A 23083-nucleotide genomic window follows, 5' to 3' on the forward strand; every position below is an offset into this window, starting at 1 on the left:
CCATATCCCTGGGGAAGGGAGCTGGCTAGATTGGCCCTGTGCCCGGGGGTCAGCCCACCCAGTCTCTGAAGCAAGACTCTAGACAGAGTCTCTGAGTTAGAGCATTCTAATCACCTTTAAATGCACACTGGACAGGTGTAAAGAGCATGTGTACAAAAAATGACATTTGACACTAGAAAAAGCAAGTGAAAAATGATAATTACAAGTGTTAAGACATCTTCCGGCTAAGACGATTTGAACCTTTTGGCCTTCCATACGTTAACAAAGGGCTCCGTGACGGGTTTTGATAGAACCAAGCAGCCAAGACAATCTCCAGTCCGGGTTTTGCGTTTCGCGAGTAGTTAAAAGCCAAGCTCTCATCTCTTCCTTCCCTTCCATTCCCCTTGTGCGCGTTCCTGCAGGAGCATGCGAAAGGAGTGTGAAGTGGCGGTCAAAGCAACTTGATACGGCAACTTTTCTCCCAAAAATATAGACACACCGTACTGCAACCATGTCCATCGGCGTAGTAGAGTCTGGATTTTCAAACAACAAGGTCCTGAATATTCGTTACCCTCTCCACCGAGCGTGTATGGATGGAGACGTTGGTGCTTTGTGTTCGCTTCTTCAGTGTACCACAAATCTAGCAGATCTCATCACGGAAGACTCCTTCAATGGCTGGATTCCCATTCATTGGGCAGCACATTTTGGAAAGGTATCTAGCAAACAGTCTAAAACCAATAAAGATTGATGGCAGGCTTAAATCTAGCTAGAAATGCTAAAAATAATGGACATGTTAACTCCCTAGCAAGATGGCTAGATACATTTTTCCGATGTATGACGCTAATCCGATACAATTGATATATCTTTCAATCAATGTATGTATCTTAAACGTTCCAATGTAGTTAGCTACTGTCATTATCTGAACAGCGACTTAGGTCATTTGTCTTAATACTAATAAGAATATTTTCTAATTGTCAGGTTTGTTTTTCTCCATAATGTGAAATCAAATGTTATCACCTAATGCCACGTACATGCTTGCGTTCACACCTGAAAGCAAATATTGTGTAAATGTACAGCGATAATATCGACATTGATTGTCCTATTAGTGCATTAGGCTTCAACAGCAGCCTGAGTTGTCAGTATTTCATTTGGGCCATAGAGCTAACATTAGTCTTCCCGAGAAAGTAGCTTGCCTTCCCTTCCTGTCAGTTTATTTCTGGAAATGTCCAATATTTTATAAAATACTGCATTGTTTTCTATTGGCTGTGTATGCGCCAATAGCAAACAACCCGCCAACAATATCTAACATTACAGCTGGAACAAAACTTGCACCTACCTGCCCTGCATAAATTTATAGTCCGTGCTGTGCTCATGGAATAAACCGAATTCAAGAAAAGTCTTGCATGACTGTGGCATTGCTTTATTCAAACTTTGTTTTTAAAAGTCTACCCCATTAAAAAATATTAACTTACTTTTTTTTTTTTTTTACAATATCTTTCAAACTCTTTGTTTAATTGAAATGGGCTGGCAGGCTCCCAACTGGGAGCACTGGTATAAGTTAAGAACGCATCATTTACATTTGGGAGCACCATAATGTATTTATTTTTTATCCCGATTGAGATATAGCCTATATGAATTCTAGCTACTTCTGAAGCACATGCTGTGCCCTAGGAACTCATATTTAACTGTGTAAATACACGTATTATAAAAAGTAACATTTTGAAATTATAAAGTAATATGAGCTTTCATAGAACATTTACACTGTCTCTTTAAGAACGTCAAGTTTCTTTTGTTTTTCTGGCCCGGATTACCCCAGTGGGAGGAGTTTGATGCGGGTGAAATGTGATTACATTCATTTTAGAACCGGGCTGCCGCCCAGGTGTGAGCCAGGTGCTCCGCTCTGGCCGATTGCGAAGTCTGCTTAAAACAAAAGGGACATAATTACAGTGGTGTTAAAAAACCTTAAGTAGTATTTTAAAGTTGTTTTTGTGGCATCTGTACTTTACTTATATTTGACAACTTTTACTTCACTACATTCATAAAGAAAATACATAATTTTTTACTCCATACATTGTCCCTGACACCCAACAGTACTCATTACATTTGGAATGCTTTAGCAGGACATGAAAATGCTCAAATTTGCACATGTAACCGATGTGAAATGGCTAGTTAGCGGTGGTGCGCGCTAATAGCGTTTCAATCGGGTGACGTCACTCGCTCTGCGGCCTTAAGTAGTTGTTCCCCTTGCTCTGCAAGGTCCACGGCTTTTGTGGCGCGATGGGTAACGATGCTTCGTGGGGTGTCAGTTGTTGATGTGTGCAGAGGGTCCCTGGTTCAAGCCCAGGTTGGGGCGAGGAGAGGGACGGAAGCTATACTGTTACACACACTTATCAATAGATCATCCCTGGTCTAACCTTCTGCCTCTGATCTGGTGGACTCACTAAACACACATGCTTAGTTTGTAAATTATGTTGGCGTTTGCCCCTGGCTATCTGTAAATAAAAAAAAGAAAAAGGTGCCGTCTGGTTTGCTTAATATTAGGGCTGCACAATATATCGGTAAGCATATCGGAATTGTCCGACACTAGCTAAAAATGCCAACATGGGCATCGGCTCTATGTATAGTTTAACGCTAACATGCATACCTGTATAACATAGGTAGATGATGTAATGATGCCATGAAAAATATAGCACTACACGTGCAACTCAGCATTCCTAACCTAGCCCACAATGTCAGCTGTGTGGATCTATTTTGAAGTTTCAAAAAGGCCATAAGTTGACAAAGAACGTATGCAACGCTTGTGCTGCTATTATTTCCCGAGGAGGGGAGAAAGGGAAATCTTTCAATGTCACACACCTAATTACTAATTTGACAGTGCATCACCCCCCGACGTTCAACAACTACTTAAGACAAAAGCAGAAAGAAAACAAAGCGCACACTTCCAACAACTAAACAAGTTCAAGTCGAGCAGTCATTTGAAAGAGTAAGAGAATTTCAGCGAGACAATTCAATGGCAAAATCCATTAACACCAAGATAACGGAATTCATTGCCCTTGACAATCAAATATTCTCTGTCGTGGATGTTGGCTTTCTCCCTGGTACACACTACCAAGTAGGCGCTATTTTTCAGATTTTGCCGTACCGGAGTTACACAGTATTGTTGAAACGCACATCCATGAGCTACTTGCTATGGGCGTCACTGCTATTAGCTTCACGACTGACTTTTGGACCAGCAACGTCATCCCCATGAGCATGCCGAGTCTGACAGCAGAGTGGGTCGACAAGGATTTTGTACTAAGGAAAGCCGTATTGCATGCTCAAGAATGTGCTGGTTATCATACCACTGCTGCCATTTCAATTGCATTTGAGAACATGTTTGAAACTGGGAAAATCCCCAAGAACAAATTACACGCTGTGCTACGTGATAATGCACGTAACATGACAAAGGCTTTGGGAGAATGCGGAGTCACCAGTTTTCCATACATGGCGCACAGGCTGCAACTGGCTGTGAGCGACGGTGTTTTGGCCCAATGCAGCATATCTGACAGTGGTAACAGGTAGAAAGATAGTGGGTCATTTTAAACACTCACAGCTGGCATACAGCCGCCTACAAACAATACAGGAGCAGCTTGGAGTGAAAACGAAAAGGCTTAAGCAAGATGTTTCTACCAGATGGAACAGTACTTTTTACATGATGGAGAGCCTGCTGGAACAGAAACAAGTGTTTGGCGTGTACGCAGCCGACTATAAGTTACCTGCAACAATCAGTAGAAACCAGTAGACTCTCAATGAAAATATGAACACACTCCTAGCTCCATTCGAACAACTGACTCGAGAAATAAGCTCAACTGCATCTGCAGCAGACGTGATACCCTCTTTCATTGCACTGAAACGCCTGCTCAACAAAACTGCCGACACAGACCGTGGGTTAAAACTTGCAAAAATACTCTACTATAGGCTGTGAACAAGCAATTCGGTTGCATTCTCTCTGAGCCTCTTTACTGTGTCGCCACCATGCTCGATGCTAGGTACAAGGACTGCTACTTCGACGCAGACAAACAGGGTTTACGTGAAATGTTAGACACAGCTGGACAAGCTGGAAACGGACACAGTGACAGTGCGCACCGAGGAAGAGGACCCATGACAGGCCACGGACAGACAGAGCTGAAACTTCACTGCTTGACATGTATGATGAAATCCAGGTTGAGAATGAAAGGACCGAACAATGAAACAGCACAGAAAGTAAGTGAAGAAAGTAGGTTTTGATTATGTTTTACTGGTAATGGGGACATGTGTAAATGCCAACGAAATACGTTTTTGGGGTGCGTGTGTCAACTACTTAACTGCACTAGAATGCTTAAGGCTGCTAAAATGTTTAATATTGGGTATCGGGTTTTTTGGCAAGGAAAGTAACGGATATTGGTATCGGCCAAAGTTGTCATATCAGTGCATCCCTACTTAATATAAAGAACTTAAAATGATTTATACTTCTGATACTTAAGTATATTTTATCAAATACTTTTAGACTTTTACTCTAGTTTTACTGGGTAACTTTTACTTATCTTTACTTTTACTCAAGTATGATGATTGGGTACTTTTTCCACCACTGCGTAATTAAGTGATGAGTAGGATTCTGTGTTTTCATATGCAAAAGTGATTGATTTTGAGAAAAACGCTTTCTGCCTTTCTGATAAACTAGTTTGTAGATTCAAACATGACAGAGTCTGGCCTGAACATGAGCACAGTCAGCGGGAATGACTGCAGTTGAAGCCTCTATACTGTGACATATATGGGCTTAGGTGTTCTCTTTGGTACAAGGAGCTCATTACAGGAAAAAAAGGAGACTAAGATCAGGGTTGGGACAATGCCAGTATCGTGATACTCGTTAGTATCGTGGCAAGGAAACAAAACACGAAGTGTATTGAACTGCTTTAGGAAAACAACCCTAATGTTGGAAACGAACATCATTATGTTGTCATCCAGAGTCACATTTTCCAAGCTATAGTACACAATTTTTTGACATACAGCAGATTTTTAAAGGACGGAAGAGTTTGGTCTGCTTCGTGTTTTCATTTTTAGCATGAAAACAATATTGCAATACTAGTATCATCCCGGCCCTAATAAAGATGCCACTGGTTGGTTAGTGTTAGGGATGGATATTGTTAAGATTTTAATGGTATTACTACTCTTACCGATACTGCTTATTGATCCGGTACTTTAACGCTATTCTTAGCGATTCTTTTTGTAATTTTTTTACAGGATTTTTTTTTTATTAAGAACAGAATTAACATTGCTTTATTATCTGAAATGTAAAATAAACAATTATTTACAGCAAAAGAAACAGCAATGTTTTGAACAAATCACTATTATAAACTCTAACATGGAACCCAAACCAGCTGCGCATGTGCGCCATCGTGCATACATTTATTTTGTCCCCCTACACCAAATGCGATCACGACATGCAGGTTAAAATATCAAAACAAACTCTGAACCAATGACATTAATTTGGAACAGGTCAAAAAGCATTAAACATTTATGGCAATTTAGCTTGCACTTGCTAGCTAATTTGTCCTATTTAGCTAGCTTGCTGTTGCAGAAATAGAAAGGAGTTCTATTTTTGCGTTGCGAGCAGTGTGGCTGCATTAATTGAGTAACATAGATTTCTACATTTATTTTGCAACGCTCGCGCACACAACGCGAGTGGTGTGGTCAGCCTATAATGTTGTGATGATGGAAAGTTGAAACAAATTACAGTGGTATAGAGCAACACAGGTGGGGCATGCAGGTAGGCTGCAAATGGACTAACAGTTCTTAGCAGTTCTTCTGGAGAAAGATCAACATATTTGCCTTCTCTGGTAGAAGTTGTGACCTCTCCTGGCTTATTGTGTTCCCTGCCGTTGAAAATACTCTCTTGCTAGGGGTGGAGCACAGAGATAGCTTGTTGCAATGTTTGTGCGGAAGGGCAGAGTAACTCTTCTCCCACCACCACATCACAGGATCTTCAGCCATGGGGATGGCCTTTGTAGAGCTCGACCTCTAGGTCGACACGCTCGCTGAGGGACGAGGTGTCCTGTTGGATCGTCAACCTCAACTCCCTGTCCTCCTCTGAGAACAGCTCCTCCAAGGCACTCCTTGTTTTGTACAATGGAGGGATTTCCTCTCCTTCAGACTCCTCCTCCTGTTGCTGGTGTTCTTTGTCTGTCTGCTCCGGCTCCTCTGACAGACCTGGTGTTGCTCCTGTCACATTGGCCTCAACAGTTGCCTTCCTCAGCCTGTCCCAGGTGGCGTCATTCACCGGCCTCCCTTTAAATCTGGGGTCCATTGCTGCGGCCTCATGCAGGAAGGCTTGAATGTCCTCATCCTGATAGTGCTTGGAGAGGTTCTCCCACACCTTCTCTTTGATGGTTGCCACAAATGTTGTATCTTCATGCTTCACAGTGAAGTGCTCTTCCAGTTTTTGGAGGATGGGTATGATCTGTCCACAGGTGGCATTTGTTTCGCATGACACCCACAGTGTGGATGTATAGAGGATTCTCATGTACTGGACAAACTCCTCAGCCTTATGGAAGTCCTCGTCCTTCAGACGGTCCACGTTGTCCTTGGTCATTGTTTTCGCAGTCGTGTGTCCAAGGCTGCTGCTTGGATTGCTGGATACTGCTCCATGAATCTCTACCATTAGATGTAGCGAGTTCCATCTGGTCTTGACATCAACAATGAGTGAGTGTTGCAGAAGGCCTGAAACAACAACAACCATTTAATTACTGCACACTTGAATATTGATTTAAATTGTTAAATGTGGGAATTTCAAAATAATACTTTAATAGATTGAACTGGCTTCTTACCAAGGAGTTGCTGCTTTTCCTTCAAGACTGTTTTGGACATCGATGATCTCTTGAACCACACGACCACTGCCCATTTATCAATGAAATAATTTTGTAGATTTTCTGCTCTGCCAGATTCAATGTGTGCTCAAAGCATCCTATTTTTAGGATGTGTAGCCTCTTCATGGCAACATCCATATTGCCAGCATTATCAACAGTCACAGCTATAATCTTGCTCGGCTCTATCTCAAACTCTTCCAGAATGTCTGAGATCTCCTCTGCAACTACTTCGCCAGTTTGCGATTTGTGTGGAGAATTTATGCATTTTAGCTAAACAATCAGCTGGCTAATGGTTACTTTTGATCATGAACCCATGTTTGCATAATTTAGGTAACACTGTGTGTGGGCTCTAGGCTGCTAGCATACATACCTAATGTAGATCAACAAGAGATGAACTACGAGCTAGGCAGTCTAACTGCATTTCTCTGCCTGTACAGAGATGTTCGATAGATGTTTGGACAGATTGCTCGTGTTTCCGCCCTTACAAGCAAACGTCTTGTTGCACTTGTGGCAACGAGCATTGTCAGCATCGACTCTGAAATGTAACCACACTTTTGAACGTTTAGCTCTCTCTGCCATCGTCACTAATTAAGAGCAGGGTGCTGTAGCGTGTGAGCGACACAGGCTCCGCGTGGGAGAGGGAGATCTCTTCTGGATTGGGAATAGCGAAAATGCATCATAGACGAACATCTTAATTTTATTGCAAATTAGAAACGGTTGGTGAGAGAAAATGTGTAAGATAACGTTTATGTATAAATAGGAAATGTATTTTCTTAATTTCTCCAGTACTGAAAGCAAAACCGATAACAGCGGAGCTTATCGATACTACGGTCTTTCATAATTTAGCCCCCGGGCCCGTTTTTAATACCAGCTTTCGGTACCCATCCCTAGTTAGTGTGGCCTTGGGGTTTACCCTAAACAAACACACTTTCTTTGCTGTGGTTAGTTGTCCGTAACGAGACACAGCTCTGAATAAAACAGTCTGTAGTGATACTCTGACTGTGATTTGCGTCACAGCCCTGTCTTGTCAATCATTCACTCTGCTCTCAACAGCAAAGCTTTGTGATTGGTCATCATATGTTGACTCACTCTCACTTTCTTTACAGTTGGAGTGTGTCTTCCGCCTGGTGCAGGTTGGCTGCGAGGTGAACGCCATGACGACAAGGTTTGCCCAGACGCCCGCCCACATCGCGGCTTTTGGAGGCCACCCAGAGTGTGTGCTGTGGCTGTTGCAGGCCGGGGCCGACATCAACAGACGGGTTGGTCTCAGACTTACATACATTCTGTCATTCTATTTCTATTGGGTCTCAGACATTACCGTCTCACAGATTACATGACAGTGGCACTTATGACTGGATAGACAAAGACAAGACAGACTACAAGAGCTACATGATTTGTAGGCATGTTTGTGTCAAACTCTCAGTACTTTCCCTGTTTGCAAAAGTTAGTCTCACCACCTATCTTTTCCATGTGGCCCATGTAGGCCAGAATTATCCTACTACGGAGGGATCAGGCTTTTTGGGAGACAGAGCAATAGTTCATGCTGTGTGTGGGTTTGTCTGAGATTGTCTCTTTACGTCACACCAGACTGTTTGACTATGGCCTCGAAGTCACAGCATTGAGCCAAGAGGCAGGCAGCCGTGTCATGACCACAGCTCAAATAGGGTCTGCCCCGGCCTGCCGGTGCAACTGTGTGACTACCGTTCTAAATGCACCTAAAGGAAGCAGCCAGGGAAGCTCTGCTCAGGAATTCAGATTAGGTCGTCACGATTGCGTGAAACTCTCCTGCTCCATCCTTTCCCCCTGGCTCTCGCCGCTTTGACATTTTAGAGGTTTTATGGGTCAAATTCAGCTTTCTGATCCAATGTAATGGGACGAGTAGGAGAAGATTGTGACGCCGCAGAGCTATGGGGGAACATCGCTACACTGCCCTACATCAAACATATACACAAATAAATAGTAGGGATGTACATCTTTCCCTTTCAAGACTATTTGATACATGGGCTCCGAAATGATACAGGAACAATACGTTGTAGTTTGAAACGATTCAGTACGATTCCGTTTACTGTGATATGATTCGATGAACTAATATTTGTGGCATAAACGCATTCATTTTCCATTCTACATGTATACTGCATCTACCAAATATTGTCTGGATGTCCTTTGGGAGGTGTATCATTTTAGATACACACAGGAAACTGTTGAGTGTGAAAAATCCAGCAAGTGATTCCTGTCCTTGTTATGTTTACTCTGTGTATCTAAAAATGACCATATACCCTGATTTGTTTAAAGCAAAACTACCAAAACTATTGCTGATGGAGAACCTATAAAACAATAAAAATAAACTACTGTAAGCCCCGTTCAGCAGGTATAGCCAACTGAGAGTTGTCTCCTGTACCTTACTTTTATTACGCTAAAACAACAACACCTAACTACCTACATAGGTTGTCACTCAACTAATAAAGCCTAATTTCAAGCCATTTTTGTGTTTGAATGTTGGTGCTGCGCAAATGTGCATGATCAGGAACAGGCTGCCTACCTCACATTGGTCAACTCGCGAAGCTGGTTACTGTGCACAGTTTGTCTAGGCTACTGATATTCCCTGGGGTTGTTCGGTATGCAAAATGAGTTGTAGATCAATGACTGTCAAAACCGTTACATGCTTAGTTTGACACTGAAGGAGAAAACGCATCAGTTGTCACAAAATATAAGGTATTTTCAGAAGGTAGAAAAGTAATATGAGCAACAGTCGTTGATTTCGTCACACTTGAGTTGATTTTTGGACCAACACAAGCTTCATTTGGATCAGTTTGGGGTTCGAGGGACCATGCAATCATATCTTAAACATTTAAATCGGGACCAATGCATATCAGTGAATGTTACATCCCTAATGCATACACACAGAGCCCCTTCTCCCTTCACCACCCTTAACTGTTCACTAACAGTAAATTAGTGCAGCCTGACCTATATTCCGGCTGCATGGAGCAGAACGGGATGGTAGCCAGAGGGCGGATATGCTGGCTAGAGTGCAATGTGTCAGTTCTCCTTGGCTCGGGGGTGCTGGAGAGCTGGGTGAGGAGTTGGCAAGGTGAGTAGTTCAGCGGCTGTCTCCAGTGCCCACTGTCTCTGTTGGCAGCAGACATATTTTCACAGCTTCTCACTGTGATTAGTCCCTCTGGAGGACTGTTGCTGCTGTGCTGAACTGTTGGCATGCTGCACAGATAGTGGCACCTTTCAGCAGACACTGAGGGCCTTACATATGAGTAGCCAATATCAACAGGTAGCCTAATGGTTAAGAGCCTTATGCCAGTAACTGAAAGGTCGCTGGTTTGAATCCTTGAGCCAACTTGGTGAAAAATCTGTCAGTGTCCTTGAGCAAGGTACTTAACCCTAATTACTCCTGTAAGTCGTCTGCTAAATGACTCAAATGTAATAATGCCTTGATAAAATGTTTTTTCATTCTCCCCATTGTACTGGTTGAGAGCATGGTTAGTCCATCTACACAGTGTTCTCTATCACTTTGTATAGTGATGTGTTTTTTCCTTGTCTTGTTCCAGGGCTATGTAGGTGAGACCCCCATTCACAAGGCAGCCTGGGCTGGAAGTATGGAGTGTCAACGCCCTCTTGATACAGGGTGCTAAACCGGAGTAAGTCCCAAACTTCACTGTCCCTGTTTACACCTAACTGTACCACACAATACTTTGTTACCACGGAAATTACATTATTGTTGAAAAGTGGAACTCCACCAGATGGCCTCCACTCTGCATTCTGCCCCCCTTGAAGTCAAGGCATTTTAGCTGTGTGAATTTGGCACCCCGTATTGCTTAATGATTGTCTTTGTGCCACTTCTGTGCTGGGTTGTGTTGTAGAAAATGTTTATGCCAGTAGGGTGTCTTTTACAAGCATGCTTGCTCAAACTAATTATTTTATGAACCAAATCGGTACAAACATGGCACAAACTAATTTGATCCATTTGATCATTTCTGAGTAACACGGGGGACCTACTTTTTTTTGAATGAAATCACTAATTTACACACAATTGTCACAGCACAGGACCTTCTCTGGAATACACCTCCCAGTGCACTGTATCATTACCATGTGCCATCTACTTCAACCACCACAAATTATGGCCTTGAATTAAAAACTGGCACCACAACCACTCTCTCTTACTTATTGTAGGTGGCTTTTTGTCCCAGTTGTCTACTGGTGTTTGTGTGATACACATGGCTTTTGGAGAATTGTTGTTGGTGGCGTTCCTTTTCAATAACTGCTGCTGTGGTGGTTATTTCAATGTTTACGTTTCATTGTCTCTTAACTCGGTAATGTTAAAAAATGTTAGGTTATGCTAACTTGAACGCATTTAAAATATGTCTGTAATGATTAGGCTATACTATTAGATTTAATGTACTTCTCTTAGCAGGGCATAGGCCAAATGCACATTTCCTCCTGACTTATACAGTCTGTATTTCTCCCTCTCCTTGCTAGTGCCATATAATAATTCTAGGGTAGGGCTGGGCGATATGGCCAAAATATTATATCACGGTATTTGAAACAAATAGGACAGTATGACGATATTTAACGCTATTCTTAGTTTTGGAATAATTTATTAAAAAAACTAATATTTCACCTTTATTTAACCAGGTAGGCCAGTTGAGAACAAGTTCTCATTTACAACTGCGACCTAGCCAAATAAAGCATCACTTTGTATAGTGATGCGCAGTGCGACAAAAACAACAGTTACACATGGGATAAACACATGTACAGTCAATAAAACAATAGAAAAGGTCTATGTACAGTGTGTGCAAATGTAGTAAGATTAGGAAGGTAAGACAATAAATAGGTCATAGAAGCATAAATAATTACAATGTAGCATTAACACTGGAATGATAGATGTACAGATGTTGATGTGCAAGTAGAGCTACTGGGGTTCAAAAGAGCAAAACAACTAAAAACAATATGGGGATGAGGTAGTTGGGTGTGCTATTTACAGATGGGCTGTGTACAAGTACAGTGATCGGTAAGCTGCTCTGACAGCTGATGCTTAAAGTTAAGAGAGGGAGATATGAGTCTCCAGCTTGAGTTTTTTTTCCGCAATTCGTTCCAGTCATTGGTAGCAGAGAACTGGAAGGAAAGGCGGCCAAAGGAGGTGTTGGCATTGGGGATGACCAGTGAAATATACCTACTGGAGCATGTGATATGGGTGGGTGTTGCTATGGTGACCAGTGAGCTGAGATAAGGCGGGGCTTTACCTAGCAAAGACAGATGACCTGGAGCCAGTGGGTTTGGCGACGAATATGTAGTGAGGGCCAGCCAACGAGAGCATACAGGTCACGGTGGTGGGTAGTACACTGTTCAAAAAAATAAAGGGAACACTTAAACAACACAATGTAACTCCAAGTCAATCACACTTCTGTGAAATCAAACTGTCCACTTAGGAAGTAACACTGATTGACAACAAATTTCACATGCTGTTGTGCAAATGGAATAGACAACAGGTGGAAATTATAGGCAATTAGCAAGACACCCCCAATAAAGGAGTGGTTCTGCAGGTGGTGACCACAGACCACTTCTCAGTTCCTCTGCTTCCTGGCTGATGTTTTGGTCACTTTTGAATGCTGGCGGTGCTTTCACTCTAGTGGTAGCATGAGACGGAGTCTACAACCCACACAAGTGGCTCAGGTAGTGCAGCTCATCCAGGATGGCACATCAATGCGAGCTGTGGCAAGAAGGTTTGCTGTGTCTGTCAGCGTAGTGTCCAGAGCATGGAGGCCCTACCAGGAGACAGGCCAGTACATCAGGAGATGTGGAGGAGGCCGTAGGAGGGCAACAACCCAGCAGCAGGACCGCTACCTCCGCCTTTCTGCAAGGAGGAGCAGGAGGAGCACTGCCAGAGCCCTGCAAAATGACCTCCAGCAGGCCACAAATGTGCATGTCTGCTCAAACGGTCAGAAACAGACTCCATGAGGGTGGTATGAGGGCCCGACGTCCACAGGTGGGGATTGTGCTTACAGCCCAACACCGTGCAGGACGTTAGGCATTTGCCAGAGAACACCAAGATTGACAAATTCGCCACTGGCGCCCTGTGCTTCACAGATGAAAGCAGGTTCACACTGAGCACATGTGACAGAGTCTGGAGACGCCGTGGAGAACGTTCTGCTGCCTCCAACATCCTCCAGCATGACCTGTTTGGCAGTGGGTCAGTCATGGTGTGGGGTGGCATTTCTTTGGGGGGCCGCACAGCCCTCCATGTGCTCGCCAGAGGTAGCCTGACTGCCATTAGGTACCGAGATGAGATCCTCAGACCCCTTGTGAGACCATATGCTGGTGCGGTTGGCCCTGGGTTCCTCCTAATGCAAGACAATGCTAGACCTCATGTGGCTGGAGTGTGTCAGCAGTTCCTGCAAGAGGAAGGCATTGATGCTATGGACTGGCCCGCCCGTTCCCCAGACCTGAATCCAATTGAGCACATCTGGGACATCATGTCTCGCTCCATCCACCAACGCCACGTTGCACCACAGACTGTCCAGGAGTTGGCGAATGCTTTAGTCCAGGTCTGGGAGGAGATCCCTCAGGAGACCATCCGCCACCTCATCAGGAGCATGCCCAGGCGTTGTAGGGAGGTCATTCAGGCACGTGGAGGCCACACACACTACTGAGCCTCATTTTGACTTGTTTTAAGGACATTACATCAAAGTTGGATCAGCCTGTAGTGTGGTTTTCCACTTTAATTTTGTGTGATTTCAAATCCAGACCTCCATGGGTTCATAAATTGGATTTCCATTGATTATTTTTGTGTGATTTTTGTCAGCACATTCAACTATGTAAAGAAAAAAGTATTTAATAAGATTATTTCATTCATTCAGATCTAGGATGTGTTGTTTAAGTGTTCCCTTAATGTTTTTGAGCAGTGTATTTCACCATCTCTGAGAAGCTCATCCTACACCTGCATTTCTAGCACATTCAATTTCAAGATGTAGGAATGCACACAAATCCAGACATGCGTATTTTATGTATGGAATCCATTTAATGCATTTTCCCATTCCGTGTGTACCCAAATGCTCTTTCCTAACTGTTCAGTTTGAATGATTTTCCCTGTTTTTGATAGGTCTCCATGATATGGTAGTTGTGTGAATGAACCTCAACATATTTTACACATTTGTTTTTCACAAACATCTTTGTCATCCACATTTTGGTAATGCCCTAATCGAATCCTGTGTAGAAAATATGGCTATATCCACATCCCTGTGTGTCATTTTATGCTTTGGTAACCCAATGACATAATCCCTACCTGGACTAAAACTGTAAGGCTGTAATAAATGTATCCTGTATATTAAGGTTTTCTTGAAAGAGGGTGTTTATGAAAGTACATTTTGACTGATTACATGGTATAAGTTGCATTCCAAGTTCGTCCCCTACATATTCCCTTCCGCCTATACCAAGGTTATTATAGTAAACAAAACTAAATACTTTTTCAAATTTTTGTTAAAATAAAATTAAGAATAGTTAGTGTTTTTCTAAATATCTTTGACTGTATAACAAATTAAAATAAAAGCATTCGGCCTCCCGAGTGGCACAGCGGTCTAAGGCACTGCATCGCTGTGCTTGAGGCGTCACTACAGACCTGGGTTCGATCCCAGGCTGTGTCACAAGCGGCCGTGACTGGGAGGCCCATAGGGAGGCCCATAGGGCGGCACACAATTGGCCCAGCGTTGTCTGGGTTAGGGGAGGGTTTGGACGGGGGGGGGGGACTTGGCTCATCGCACTCTAGCGACTCCTTGTGGAAGATCGGCCGCCTGCTCGCCTCCCGAGCCCGTTGGGGAGTTGCAGCGATGAGACAAGATCGAAAAAGGGGGTAAAATACAATAAAAAATCTGAATCTGGTGGATAAATGCTGCCAGTAGATGGCCATGTTTCAAATAGGCTTGCTTGAGCATCACTATCACAACCTAATGGGGAAAATATTTTGATGGTGAGCATGAAAAATGGTGGCAGCAAAAGGTGAAACCCTGCATGGGATTGTTTTGAGTACATTGCTGGAAAGAACCATCTATTGTTGTGTCAGCAGCATGTGTGGAACAGAGATAAAAGGGAAAACCAAACCAAAACCCAACAACGAATCATACAAACAAATTCAGGCTAAAGACAAGGTGAAGCTATAAGTAGCTGCAAGGCAACGTTAGGACAACCAACTAGCAGTTTTGAATGAAAAGAGCAGAAACATGCAAACCTCATTCAAATGTGTAAAAAATAAAATAAAAGAAGCACTGCTTAATTTATTCATCCAGTCTGGCAATACCACAAGACTGTGTGATGAACCAGGCCTCAGAAAATTCTACCAAATACCCCACTGGGCATACACTGGTTGAATCAATGTTGTTTCCTCATCATGTCAATTAAATTATGTTGACCCAGTGTGGAATAGATGCTGAATTGACATCTGTGCCCAGTGGGGATCCCAAATTTAAAACTCCTGCCTCTGCTAGAGTAAACGTGTTGATTGCTTTGCAAATGGATACAGCAACCCATGAAATTAAGAACATTCTAAAAGCGGCATGAAAAACAACCTTGTGTGTAGACTGCTGGAGCAAGAAAGGACTGACTGCTTTGTTTGTGTGCATATCAGCCTGCTTCTATCACCGCTCCTCCAACAAGACACCACATGTGTTGATCAGCCTCCATTGGATTTTAGATCCACACACCGGAGTGTTAATTGACTGCACATTGGACGCATAGGACATACCAGAGTAGAAGAGCCTACTCGTAACTGACAACAGGGCGAACATAGCTATCAAGCTTTCCAAACAGGCAAGAGAATACCCGTGAACAACGACAACCAGAGCTGGCCATGATTATAAACGGCGTGGCATAAATGTCTGAATCTGAGTCAGACACCGATGATTATCCTTTTTAAATCCAAGTCACATTAAGATCCTTTAAAACATACCCAAACCTATGACCTGACCCTTCATCTTGTGTTACTGCCCCCAGTGGCAAGATGTGACATCCCCAAAAAACAACTATAGGCCTACGACACACAAATGGTTCCTAGCCTCCCACACATGGGCTACTTTCTGTCTGTAAAGTTAAATAATACAAAGACAAAACCGATGTGATTTTATAAAATTAAATAAAAACAAGTAAAATTAACTGAAACTAAACTGACTTTGAAAAAAATGTAAAAAAAAAAAAATGATACAAGCTGGTGCTTTGGTTTAACTCCTTGTAAATCCTGTGTTTAAGAGCCAAAGGGCAGACTTCTTACTCCCCTGACTGATTCTAAATTCCAAAGGGAAGCAATGAGAAATTAACTTGTTTGTACTATAAAGTTGGCTAGTTGAGATTTTAATTAAGTTGAATCAGTTCAATGAAACACAACAATATGGACTGCATTGTATAATAGGCTAAATAAGGATTTGTGCTGTATCACTGTATTTGACAACCCTTAGCAAATAATACATTCTCAATGTGATATGGATGGTAGTGATTAATTTGACACAGTATCTTTCAACTGTACATTATAGAAATAATTACATATGTTTATAGTATGCCTAGATTTTTTTTTACTATTAATGTTTTGTTAGTGTATCCATTAAATTATTCATCCTTGTAAGTACAAATTTAGTTTGGCCAGGGGTATGTATTTATGGTACATTGTCATGTGTGTTTAAAAGGCACATCGAGAGAGAATGTATACTCAAAGTACTATACTTTAATTAACCTATTTGATGACCTTGACGTGATGAAATGTCATAGGCATTTAATTACATTGAAATCCTCTGTCTGGGGTAAAGTAATTGTCTGGGTCAAATTCAAAGGTTTATTTTTGTTGTGTGATCCTCCTCTAGTGGCCATAGGAAAGACTGACATCACTGCCTCTATTTTATACACATTTTCAAACTTAATCTATTCTGCGCTAGAATCAATATTGCCTAAATGATTCTATAAACTCCAAAATACAACAAATTCAGCTGTTGGAGGAAAAGTGTGATGGTGTGAGCACTTTTGCAAGCAGAGCAGAGCCATAATGGTAAACGTATCATGATAATGAGGCAAGGACGTGTTTGCAAAATAAAATCAATATGCTTACCACTTATTTTTGTGTTCATGAACCTGCCAAGTGTGCTATGTGCCATCCCACATTGAATCTGACTAGTCATGTCTTTTTTTTCAACGGCAGATGAACTCAAAGCCACCACGGGTCAGACGACTGGCAACGGTGGGCCACAGAACGGTGCCATCTCCACCAATGGCCACATGCCAACACACCTCAATGGGGCCAACGCTGCCGTGCTGTCAACCAGCTTCTCCTCGCCATGGGGACTGCTGGCCTTGGCTACTTCCACTGAAAACGGGCTGTCGTCATCACGGCCAGCTTATCAGGAGGCGGAGGAGACCCGGCGGCGTTCAGCCCACGAGATGTGCGGTTCACTACATCTGACGGGAAGCCCCAGCAGCTGCGTGTCCCACCGGCCCTCCTGGGAGGCCATGGCCAGCGACCCGGGGGACACCCTGCACGACGGACACTACCATGGCTTCGGGGACACGGCAGAGGACCTGGCAGAGGAGCACAGCAGCTCGGTGCGCATCGAGCAGCTTTACGACCAGGCCGTGCTCAGTGCCATGCATCTCTACCACGGATCCTAAATAGGGGGAGAATGGCCCTTCCCAAGTAAGTAGTCCGTCTATCTACCTGCCCCGGCGGTGACACAACTTTGCCTACAGCCGCTAGCCTGCCTTAAAACTCAATGGTTACCATAACATCATTGTTGCACTGGGGATGGAGAGAAGAGTCACTTTGGCCCATCTACCAAAGGGAACAAATAGCATTGTTTTTGTATTCGATATTTGAAATCCTTATTTTATTACTGTCTGTGTTGTAGCACAACAGATGTGATTGTGGTAAGCTGATCATAGTTTGTCTGGTGATGGTATTGAATACAATGCATTAGTTTGTTTCTCGAAGGTGCGGGTTATTAGAATTATGAGTTATGATAAGACAGCGATGCCTGATTTTTGTGTTAGACAGAAAGCGTAAATGACTTGTGTTTGGCATGTAGGTTCTGTGCCAACACTTACGTTAACTTGTTGGGGATAGGGGGCAGTATTTTCACGGCAGGATAAAAAACGTACCCGATTTAAACTGGTTACTACTCTTACCCAGAAACGAGAATATGTATATAATTAGTAGATTTGGATCGAAAACACTAAAGTTTCTAAAACTGTTTGAATGGTGTCTGTGAGTATAACAGAACTCATATGGCAGTCAAAACCCTGAGACAAATCCTAACAGGAAGTGGAAATCTGATTTGTGGAATCACTTTCAAGCCTTTGCCTATGAAACACACCGTGAGTTAGGATTCATTTAGCACTTCCTAAGGCTTCCACTAGATGTCAACAGTCTTTACAAAGTGGTTTGAGTCTTCTCCGGTAAAAACTGACCGAACGAGAGGCCTGGAAAGTTTGTCATAGAGGGAGGGCCATTACTACTATGATGCGCGTGCCCGTGGGTACTCTCTCGTTCCGAAACGTTTTGTAAGACAATGCAATCATCCGCCTTGAATATTATTGAAGTTCTGATTGAAAAAGGCCCTAAAGATTTATGTTATCCTCTTACATCTTACATGCTCTTACATGCATCCTCTTACATGCTCCAATATCCAATGATAGGCGTGGCGCGAAATACAAACTCCTCGAAAATCCGAAAACTTCCATTTTTCAAACATATGACTATTTACACCATTTTAAAGACAAGACTCTCCTTTATCTAACCACACTGTCTGATTTCAAAAAGGCTTTACAGCGAAAGCAAAACATTAGATTATGTCAGCAGAGTACCCAGCCAGAAATAATCAGACACCCATTTTCAAGCTAGTATATAATGTCACAAAAAACAAAACCACAGCTAAATGCAGCACCAACCTTTGATGATCTTCATCAGATGACACTCCTAGGACATTATGTTATACAAAACATGCATGTTTTGTTCAATCAAGTTCATATTTATATCAAAAACCAGCTTTTTACATTAGCATGTGACGTTCAGAACTAGCATTCCCACCGAACACTTCCGGTGAATTTACTAAATTACTCACGATAAACGTTCACAAAAAACATAACAATTATTTTAAGAATTATAGATACAGAACTCCTTAATGCAATCGCGGTGTCCGATTTTAAAATAGCTTTTCGGTGAAAGCACATTTTGCAATATTCTGAGTAGATAGCTCGCCATCACGGGCTAGCTATTTTGACACCCACCAAGTTTGGTACTCACCAAATGTTGGTTTGGTTCCAAATAATCCATAGTTATATCCAAATAGCGGCGTTTTGTTGTGCGTTCAAGACACAATCCGAAGGGTGACGCGCCCGGCGCGTTTCGTGACAAAAAAATTCAAAATATTCCATTACCGTACTTCGAAGCATGTCAAACGCTGTTTAAAATTAATTTTTATGCGATTTTTCTCGTAAAAAAGCGATAATATTCCGACCGGGAGTCGTTGTTTTCGTTCAAAGACTGAAAATGAAAACATGGAGTCGTCTCGTGCAGGCGTGCGCCAGTCTCATTGTTCTCAGATCGACCACTTACCAAATGCGCTACTGTTTTTCAGCCATGGCCTGCAAAGTCATCATTCAACGTTCTGGCGCCTTCTGAGAGCCTATGGGAGCGTTAGAAAATGTCACGTTACAGCAGAGATCCCCTGTTTTGGATAGAGATGATCAAGAAGGCCAAGAAATGGTCAGAGAGGGCACTTCCTGTTTGGAATCGTCTCAGGTTTTGGCCTGCCAAATGAGTTCTGTTATACTCACAGACACCATTCAAACAGTTTTAGAAACTTTGGAGTGTTTTCTATCCAAAGCTAATAATTATATGCATATTCTAGTTTCTGGGCAGGAGTAATAGTCAGATTAAATTGGGTAAGTTTTTTATCCGGCCGTGAAAATACTGCCCCTATCCATAACAAGTTATACAACGTTTGACATGTTTGAACGAACGTAAATAAAAAAAAATTGTTCATTTGTGACGACAAGTCCCGCGCACTTCGTACATTTTGAGTAGCCTTCGGAACGCGCTAACAAGAAGGAGCTATTGGGACATAAATTATTAACTTTTTCGAACAAAACTACATTTGTTGTGGACCTGGGATTCCTGGAATTGCCTTCTGATGAAGATACTCAAAGGTAAGTGAATATTTACAATAGTATATTTGATTTTAGATGAGTCCAAGATGGCGCTAACCTAGCCTATTTTTCTGAGCATAGCACCTCGTTTATTGCAAAGTGTGATTTCCCAGTAAAGTTATTTTTAAATCTGGCAATGCGGTTGCATTCACGAGATGTTAATCTATAATTCTTTGAATGACAATATTATATTTTACCAATGTTTTCGAATAGTAATTTTGTAAATTGTAGCGCTGGTTCACCGGAAGCATTTGAGGGAAAATATTTTCTGAACGTCACGCGCCGATGTAAAATGCTGTTTTTATATATAAATATGAACTTTATCGAACAAAAAATGCATGTATTGTGTAACATGATGTCCTAGGAGTGTCATCTGATGAAGATTGTCAAAGGTTAGTGCTGCATTTAGCTGTGTTTTGGGTATTTGAGATGCATGCTAGTTGCTTTGAAAATGGCAGTGTGATTATTTTTGGCAGGGTACTCTCCTAACATAATCTAATGTTTTGCTTTTGCTGTAAAGCCTTTTTGAAATCGGACAACGTGGTTCGATTCAGGAGAGGTGTATCTATAAAATGGTGTCAAATAGTCATATGTTTGAGAAATTGAAGTTATAGCATTTATGAGGTATTTGTATTTCGCGCAACGTGATTCCACTGGCTGTTGACTAGGGTGGGACGCAAACGTCCCACGTTTCCCAGACAGGTTAAATCTATTATGGCACAAAAAAAAAAAAAAATGTTTACTGACTTTGTTTTACCTTGAGTCTGTACTTGGAGCACTACAAACAGTATTTCTCATTAAGACAATCTATAAACTGACTTATCGCAGTCCTTTTTACATACATTTTTTGGGGGTCTTCTGAAATAAAACATTTATCAAATTGCATGCCTGACCCTTTTGCTTCTATGGCATTGCTAAAATGTCAGATTATTTTGAATGACCTTTTCTTATCTTGCTTGTGCACATATGGAACGCTGTTTGGGTCTTTACGTGTCAAAAAAGATATGCACTATTTGACGCGTCAAATAACAATATGCAAATATTGGCCAATCACAAATAAGACGCATGTGAAGCCAGCTTTATGAAAAACATTGTCAATCATCATCACCAACAAACGAATAAGTCATGACGAACCTTGAAAACAATGCTGGGGTGGTTGTAAAGGTAGGATTAATTCTGGTTGGTAATACCTGGAAAAAAGTCAACATTGACCGCTCATGTTGACCAGTAGTGTGTGCCACAGAAAGCAAAATTAGAGTATAAAGAAACATAAACATTACAATGTTACTAAAATAAATGTGTAAGAAAATAATGATAATACACAATAACACAAAAACAACAAAGTTAACAAACAAATTAAATGAAATAAGAAATACACATTTTGATCTTTGCATAGTAAGATAAAATGACAAATCAAATATAAAAAGACAAATAACATAAACAAATATTGGAAAGCTGCAACAGCTCGACTGAACATTTAGTCCACTTTTTATGGAAAGTTTTCCAGGTGATACCGGCGCCTGGAACTCAAGCCTAACCTAGTCCTGACAGGCAGCGCAGACATAATACTCCAATGATGGGATGGTTTTCATAAAGGACTGGTGGAACCATCGTGTGCAGCGGTCACAACCAATCTGAAATTTATGAGGAAAAATTGTAATATATTTAAAACATTAAATACATTTTCTTGAATTACAATTATTTCATTATCAGACAAAGCGGATGATACTACCTCTAGAAATATTACTGTTTATACAAATTCGTACTTCTAAAAATGTGCCTTTAGAAGTGAACAAGCAATTACCCAGTTAGTGTCTTCCTCATTACTGTCCACCTCCCCACAGAAGTGGCACAGTTGGCTCAGGTCATGTAGCAAAACATAATGTCAAGTAGTCTATACATCTTTACATGTACAGTTGAAGTTGGAAGTTTACATATACCTTAGCCAAATACATTTAAACTCAGTTTTTCACAATTCCTGACATTTAATCCTAGTAAAAATTCCCTGTTTTAGGTCAGTTAGGATCACCACTATTTTAAGAATGTGAAATGTCAGAAAAATAGTAGAGTGATTTATTTCAGCTTTTATTTTTCATCACATTCCCAGTGGGTCAGAAGTTTACATATGCTCAATTAGTATTTGGAAGCATTGCCTTTAAATTGTCTAACTTGGGTCAAATGTTTCGGGTAGCCTTCCACAAGCTTCCCACAATAAGTTGGGTGAATTTTGACCCATTCCTCCTGACAGAGCTGGTGTAACTGAGCCAGGTTTGTAGGCCTCCTTGCTCGCACACGCTTTTTCAGTTCTGCCCACAAATTTTCTATGGGATTGAGGTCAGGGCTTTGTGATGGCCACTCCAATACCTTGACTAAGCCATTTTGCCACAACTTTGGAAGTATGCTTTGGGTACATTTGGCAGACCCATTTGTGGCCAAGCTTTAACTTCCTGACTGATGTCTTGAGATGTTGCTTCAATATATCCACATAATTTTCCTCCCTCATGATGCAATCTATTTTGTGAAGTGCACCAGTCCCTCCTGCAGCAAAGCACCCCCACAACATGATGCTTCTCCCCCTGTGTTTCACTGTTGGGAGCGTGTTCTTCAGCTTGCATATGCCTCCCCCTTTTTCCTCCAACCACAACGATGGTCATTATGGCCAAACAGTTATATTTTTGTTTCATCAGACCAGAGGACATTTCTCCAAAAAGTACACTATTTGTCCCCATGTGTAGTTGGAAACTGTAGTCTGGCTTTTTTATGGTGGTTTTGGAGCAGTGGCTTCTTCCTTGCTGAGAAGCCTTTCAGGTTATGTCGATATAGGACTCGTTTTAGTGTGGATATAGACACTTTTGTACCCGTTTCCTCCAGCATCTTCAAGGTCCTTTGCTGTTGTTCTGGGATTGAGTTGCACTTTTTGCACCAAAGTACGTTCATCTCTAGGAGACAGAACGTGTCCCCTTCCTGAGCGGCATGATGGCTGCGTGGTCCCATTGTGTTTATACTTGCGTACTATTGTTTGTACAGATGAATGTGGTACCTTC

General features: G+C 41.9%; 1 pseudogene; it reads left to right on the plus strand.

Moving 5' to 3' along the window:
* Positions 1–440: 440 nt before the first annotated feature.
* On the plus strand, positions 441–17962 carry LOC115195118 (ankyrin repeat domain-containing protein 10-like; annotated as a pseudogene).
* The last annotated feature ends 5121 nt before the right edge of the window (positions 17963–23083 follow it).

Source organism: Salmo trutta, chromosome 6 (assembly GCF_901001165.1).
Source record: "Salmo trutta chromosome 6, fSalTru1.1, whole genome shotgun sequence".
NCBI lineage: Eukaryota > Metazoa > Chordata > Actinopteri > Salmoniformes > Salmonidae > Salmo > Salmo trutta.